General features: G+C 35.3%; 1 pseudogene; it reads right to left on the bottom strand.

Annotated features, from left to right (window-relative positions):
• Positions 1 to 596: 596 nt before the first annotated feature.
• Positions 597 to 1,774, bottom strand: LOC132544776 (uncharacterized; annotated as a pseudogene).
• Between the last annotated feature and the right edge of the window lie 5,393 nt (positions 1,775 to 7,167).

Below are 7,167 nucleotides of genomic sequence, written 5' to 3'. Positions count from 1 at the left end.
CACGATGACGTCATTTACTGCCAATCACAATTTCATTTCTGTCTATCCAGCTGTATAGGTGGATTGTCATGGAGATATTAATCTATCTCGTGATGATCATGCTATTCATTAATAAAATCAAGTCACATGACACATCATGCGGACAGAAGTTTAACAAGAACTTATATGGAAGACTTAAACATAGAATAGAAAAGCACGATTTGTTTAATATTTTCATTTTTATTCAACCTATAGTAATATTTTTCGTTTTAGCTCGCCTCACCAGATACTCGAAAAGTTTTTTGACTCGTCTCATTATCCGTTCTAGTATTATGATTTGGAGACTATAGTAAGATTCAGTGTGTACATGTACATTGGTACGGGTCAGAGTGAAAATTCGGCAACTGATTCGATAAACACACAGATGGCTCTAAACGGTGTAAATTGGTGAGATATTGAAATTGATATTTCTATTTATCTTAATTGGTTTACTATAAAGTTTAATATTATCTATAGGGGAAAGGATGTACATTTTTTGTTCAGTTGTCAGCATTTCGTATATTTATCAATAAATATGATAATCTATATCACTTGGCCAATGCTTGCCAGTGTCATTTTCAATGCCTAGCGAATTGTATATCGAATTGCTCTATATATTCTCTCATATATAAACTTTTGTACAGCTCCCAAATATCTTTCAAATTGCCAGATTTTTCCGATGAAAGGAATTCCACCAACTCTTTACTTTTGTGGTACAAATCCAACTCTGCATTAAAATCTTTTAAGATATTATGAGGGTTTCCTTCTTGTGTGACATACGATGGCGAAAAGGCCAAACGGATATCTTTTCTGTGAAGAAAGAATTGAGCAATGTCGCCTGGGCATTGAATGGTGCATAGGAATATTTAGGCAACACTAATGAGAGATGAGACTTTCTGTTTGCTTTAAAGTCAAAAGGAACATCACGTGTCAGTCTATAAATAGCATCTATGTCTGGCTGATTATTGGCTAATGGTTGCACGATGCCAAGAGTCAATGTATCACTTGAATTGCATAGTTTTGATTTAGTAGTTTCGTTTCTAATATCTTGTAGGGGAAATCCTCTTGGCCAGGTGTAAGTTTCCTCCACTCCGAAATATGTATAAGGGTTTAGGAGAATATTTTTCATACCTTTACAAACTGTGACATAATGGAAATGTGTTTCCATTTTGAAATCGTTTAGTTCAATCATTCCATTATTATCGTCATCGAAGTCCCATATATGTTTTGCTTTGTGATGTATAATATACATATATCCAATGTTTTTTCTTCCAAAATGATAACAAAGGATATAACTTGCTTTGTTCTTTTACCGAAACATATTTGATTCTGTTTCGGGCCTTATTAGATTCAAGTCCTGGGAGATATGTACCCCCAACGGTGTCAAATTGTCAGCTACTATAACTAGGCACCACTTCGACAGCGACGCTATGGTTTTCACAGCTTTTGATGGAGAATGTATTGTCGTGACAACAGCCCAGTTATTGCATTCTGACATTTTGTCTAACATTGCCAAATATTTATACTTATTCGTTATCGACGTCGGTAAAAGTGTTCTTACGACATGACCCGAAAACAACGATCCAGTTACAGAACCAGTGGACCCAACATTTGAGAAGGTTACAGGTGTGTTATATTTATGGAGTTGCTTCATCACATCCACGGATGATTTGTGGTTTAGGATATACCTTGTACAAAATCCTGGCTTTATGTTCATCAGTATCGTTGCTTCATTATTTCTGCCCTTCTGAAACATTCTTTTGTTATCTGCAACGTAATCAGTATCATTGTAAATCGATAATCAAAATACTAAAGACGTATCAGCAAAGTTAGTATCAATCAAGTCTATGCTAGCGTTGCATCCTTTCTGATCTGTACAATATATGCGTTTAACAATTCTATCAATTAATTTTTTACCAACAACTACAAACATTTCGTCTAAATAAAACTGTTTTGCATTTAGTTTTTGTCCGATACCATTTGTCCACCCATAATATAATGTCTGTGATTTCAGTTCATTAAGTCTTTTGAAAATTTCACTGAGGAGAGAATAATTTGAAACTTGTGACCGATCTTTATCTAAAACATAGTTTTTAAATGATGAATTAGTTTCGCCATGTCTAGCACTGATAGGCAATTGTTTCTATAGCATTATATTAGACGGAAACAAGTTATGTATCGGTGATTGAAATAACATGATTCAACTTGGTAATTGTTTTATTTCATTATAATGGAAAACGGGAATCTTGAATCCACGAGGTTGATATACAGCGCAGTTTGAGATTTTTCATTATATATCTCACATTCTCGGTGAAGCGGAAAGATAGCATTAAAAGCTATTTAATGAGATAGCTGACTTACTGAGTTTATGAAAAAAATATACATTCGCTGTTGAAAATGTATTTTCCAGTTGGGCACATGCACCAGTATTTAAATACAACACGGGTATAAGATGGTGATGTGGACTGCTGGTCTAACAGCTGGGTTTATTTTATCTGCTGTGTGAAATTGTATTGTTATGTATAAATGTATAAACCTGTTTATGATTATTTGTCACAATATGTGTAGATAGTGCAAGGCAGATTTTTCTAGAAAGCTCGGTTATTAGAAAGACCTGTGTGCTTCCGGAAGTTTCTTAATCTAGAAAGCTCGGTTATTAGAATGACCTGGGTGTTTCCGGAAGTTTCTAAAGACACTTGTAAACAAGCTAGGAGCCTACTAGTTTATAATCATCTAGAAAGGAACTAGAACTAGAAACCTTGAGTAAGCTTACTTTGAGACTTCAGTCTGTAGAGTGTGGACTTTTACAGTGATTTAGTGATAGTGACTTGTGGAGATGCACTTATATATACCCAGCGAGGAAACAATGCTTGGATTATTCTTCAATTACCATGTTTTCCATTGTGAATTCTTTGAATTTGGAGGATTTTCACCGAAAAATAACTTCTGACGTTTAATTATTTAGCAGCTAGCTCTGTACACCATCGCAATATTTGTAATTCTACTATATAAAATTTATTTGTTATTATTAAATTGTTGAGTTTTAACCTAGCTATTGGGTGTTATGTGCTGTATGTTAATTCCGTAACGTAACAGTATCAAGCTAACTAGATTTAGATTGATTCATTGATTGATATTCACTGTGCAGCATTATGTCCACTTGAAAAATAAAAACAATCAATGAGACGAAGTAAAATGTGCACGATGAAAGCGGACCAAATATGTCAACCACGTTTTTGCTCCTGAAATTATGTCTTATTTTGGAATTTTGAGGTCATCAGTAACCCTAATGTTTGGCTGGTGTGTAGTTCATGTGCGTCCGGACAGTGCTATTCAAGAAATATTGCCATTTAAATGCAGAAAAGTGACTTTTAAATCTCAGAAAATTGAACAATGGATTCAGACCCTACCGCGATGACAACTGTTAACGACGCGCTCATGGTGTATACATGTACTTGTGTGGTATATAATTGACTGTGGCTAATACGCAACTGTGCTGGACTTGGATTTGGATATTTACCATCATTTTATGTAAATTTCTGACCATAGGTAAACCGGGAGTTACAAGAAGCAGCAGCTAAGACGACAGAGAAAAGAGTTGTTAATATAGAGTAATATAGAGTAAATCTGAGATTGACAAAAACATAAAGCATCTCACAGACAGAATGGAGGAGAAATTCGCTAGGCTAAAGAAGAATATTCAGCAGGAAAATCGTGAACTGATGGAATCATATGACGGGAGTATTATGATCTTGAGAGCGAAAATTCTCAACTTAAACAGAATGTCGGAAACTAAGAAGCGATATGCATGCAACTAAAAGACTCACAGGAGGAGATGGATGCAAAATAAAACGACTTCGAACAGCAGAGTCGCAAAAATTCCATTGAAATATATGGCTTGGACGATCCAACAGAGAAAGAGACTGTGAAAGAGTGCAAAGACAGACTGACCAATTTTGTCAATTCCAGATTGATTCCAAAGATATCGACATAACCCACAGACTTGCGAGGTACCGTGCCGGTAAGAAAAGAGGCATCATTGTGAAGTTCACGCATCGAACTAAGAAGCATGAAATCCTGAAGGAGAGACGAATTCTGAAAGGTTCTGGGATCAAGACATTTGAAGATCTTACTCAACGATATCAAGATCGACTTAATGAAGCCTACAAACTGGTGTGTGTGAAAAACTCATTTAGTATTGACGGTAAACTTTTCGTTGTTCTTGAGGGCTGAAGAAAACGTAGACTGTTTAACAACGCTCCACTAAATGAGGACTATCTGATGTGAGATGGAAATTTCAGAAATCGTTGACTGGATTGTGTTAAAAATAATTAACGGCAAATTGCCCCTGTTACCAATACATTTTGTGTTTCTATCTTCCAACATTTTATTGATAAAATACATGTAAGATCAGTATGATTCATGGGATGTAAGTTGTGTGGCGAGTTGATTTGTTTCATGTAGTTGAGAGGTAAGCTTAAAACATAATATATCTCTATTGTATTTGTCATGTAATACGAAATTCACTACATTTAAGATAATTTTGCTACTTGCTCCATTTGAGAAGGTTACAGGTGTGTTATATTTATGGAGTTGCTTCATCACATCCACGGATGATTTGTGGTTTAGGATATACCTTGTACAAAATCCTGGCTTTATGTTCATCAGTATCGCTGCTTCATGACCTCGGCCCATGTGAATAATCATTTTGTTATCTGCAACGTAATCAGTATCATTGTAAATCGATAATCAAAATACTAAAGACGTATCAGCAAAGTTAGTATCAATCAAGTCTATGCTAGCGTTGCATCCTTTCTGATCTGTACAATATATGCGTTTAACAATTCTATCAATTAATTTTTTACCAACAACTACAAACATTTCGTCTAAATAAAACTGTTTTGCATTTAGTTTTTGTCCGATACCATTTGTCCACCCATAATATAATGTCTGTGATTTCAGTTCATTAAGTCTTTTGAAAATTTCACTGAGGAGAGAATAATTTGAAACTTGTGACCGATCTTTATCTAAAACATAGTTTTTAAATGATGAATTAGTTTCGCCATGTCTAGCACTGATAGGCAATTGTTTCTATAGCATTATATTAGACGGAAACAAGTTATGTATCGGTGATTGAAATAACATGATTCAACTTGGTAATTGTTTTATTTCATTATAATGGAAAACGGGAATCTTGAATCCACGAGGTTGATATACAGCGCAGTTTGAGATTTTTCATTATATATCTCACATTCTCGGTGAAGCGGAAAGATAGCATTAAAAGCTATTTAATGAGATAGCTGACTTACTGAGTTTATGAAAAAAATATACATTCGCTGTTGAAAATGTATTTTCCAGTTGGGCACATGCACCAGTATTTAAATACAACACGGGTATAAGATGGTGATGTGGATTGCTGGTCTAACAGCTGGGTTTATTTTATCTGCTGTGTGAAATTGTATTGTTATGTATAAATGTATAAACCTGTTTATGATTATTTGTCACAATATGTGTAGATAGTGCAAGGCAGATTTTTCTAGAAAGCTCGGTTATTAGAAAGACCTGTGTGCTTCCGGAAGTTTCTTAATCTAGAAAGCTCGGTTATTAGAATGACCTGGGTGTTTCCGGAAGTTTCTAAAGACACTTGTAAACAAGCTAGGAGCCTACTAGTTTATAATCATCTAGAAAGGAACTAGAACTAGAAACCTTGAGTAAGCTTACTTTGAGACTTCAGTCTGTAGAGTGTGGACTTTTACAGTGATTTAGTGATAGTGACTTGTGGAGATGCACTTATATATACCCAGCGAGGAAACAATGCTTGGATTATTCTTCAATTACCATGTTTTCCATTGTGAATTCTTTGAATTTGGAGGATTTTCACCGAAAAATAACTTCTGACGTTTAATTATTTAGCAGCTAGCTCTGTACACCATCGCAATATTTGTAATTCTACTATATAAAATTTATTTGTTATTATTAAATTGTTGAGTTTTAACCTAGCTATTGGGTGTTATGTGCTGTATGTTAATTCCGTAACGTAACAGTATCAAGCTAACTAGATTTAGATTGATTCATTGATTGATATTCACTGTGCAGCATTATGTCCACTTGAAAAATAAAAACAATCAATGAGACGAAGTAAAATGTGCACGATGAAAGCGGACCAAATATGTCAACCACGTTTTTGCTCCTGAAATTATGTCTTATTTTGGAATTTTGAGGTCATCAGTAACCCTAATGTTTGGCTGGTGTGTAGTTCATGTGCGTCCGGACAGTGCTATTCAAGAAATATTGCCATTTAAATGCAGAAAAGTGACTTTTAAATCTCAGAAAATTGAACAATGGATTCAGACCCTACCGCGATGACAACTGTTAACGACGCGCTCATGGTGTATACATGTACTTGTGTGGTATATAATTGACTGTGGCTAATACGCAACTGTGCTGGACTTGGATTTGGATATTTACCATCATTTTATGTAAATTTCTGACCATAGGTAAACCGGGAGTTACAAGAAGCAGCAGCTAAGACGACAGAGAAAAGAGTTGTTAATATAGAGTAATATAGAGTAAATCTGAGATTGACAAAAACATAAAGCATCTCACAGACAGAATGGAGGAGAAATTCGCTAGGCTAAAGAAGAATATTCAGCAGGAAAATCGTGAACTGATGGAATCATATGACGGGAGTATTATGATCTTGAGAGCGAAAATTCTCAACTTAAACAGAATGTCGGAAACTAAGAAGCGATATGCATGCAACTAAAAGACTCACAGGAGGAGATGGATGCAAAATAAAACGACTTCGAACAGCAGAGTCGCAAAAATTCCATTGAAATATATGGCTTGGACGATCCAACAGAGAAAGAGACTGTGAAAGAGTGCAAAGACAGACTGACCAATTTTGTCAATTCCAGATTGATTCCAAAGATATCGACATAACCCACAGACTTGCGAGGTACCGTGCCGGTAAGAAAAGAGGCATCATTGTGAAGTTCACGCATCGAACTAAGAAGCATGAAATCCTGAAGGAGAGACGAATTCTGAAAGGTTCTGGGATCAAGACATTTGAAGATCTTACTCAACGATATCAAGATCGACTTAATGAAGCCTACAAACTGGTGTGTGTGAAAAACTCATTTAGTATTG

The sequence above is a fragment of the Ylistrum balloti genome, unplaced genomic scaffold (assembly GCF_031769215.1).
Source record: "Ylistrum balloti isolate Yb309-2 unplaced genomic scaffold, AGI_CSIRO_Ybal_v1 Utg369808, whole genome shotgun sequence".
Classification (NCBI taxonomy): Eukaryota; Metazoa; Mollusca; class Bivalvia; order Pectinida; family Pectinidae; genus Ylistrum; species Ylistrum balloti.
Note: the sequence above shows the minus strand (reverse complement) of the source record. Positions and strands in the feature narration are given on the sequence as shown.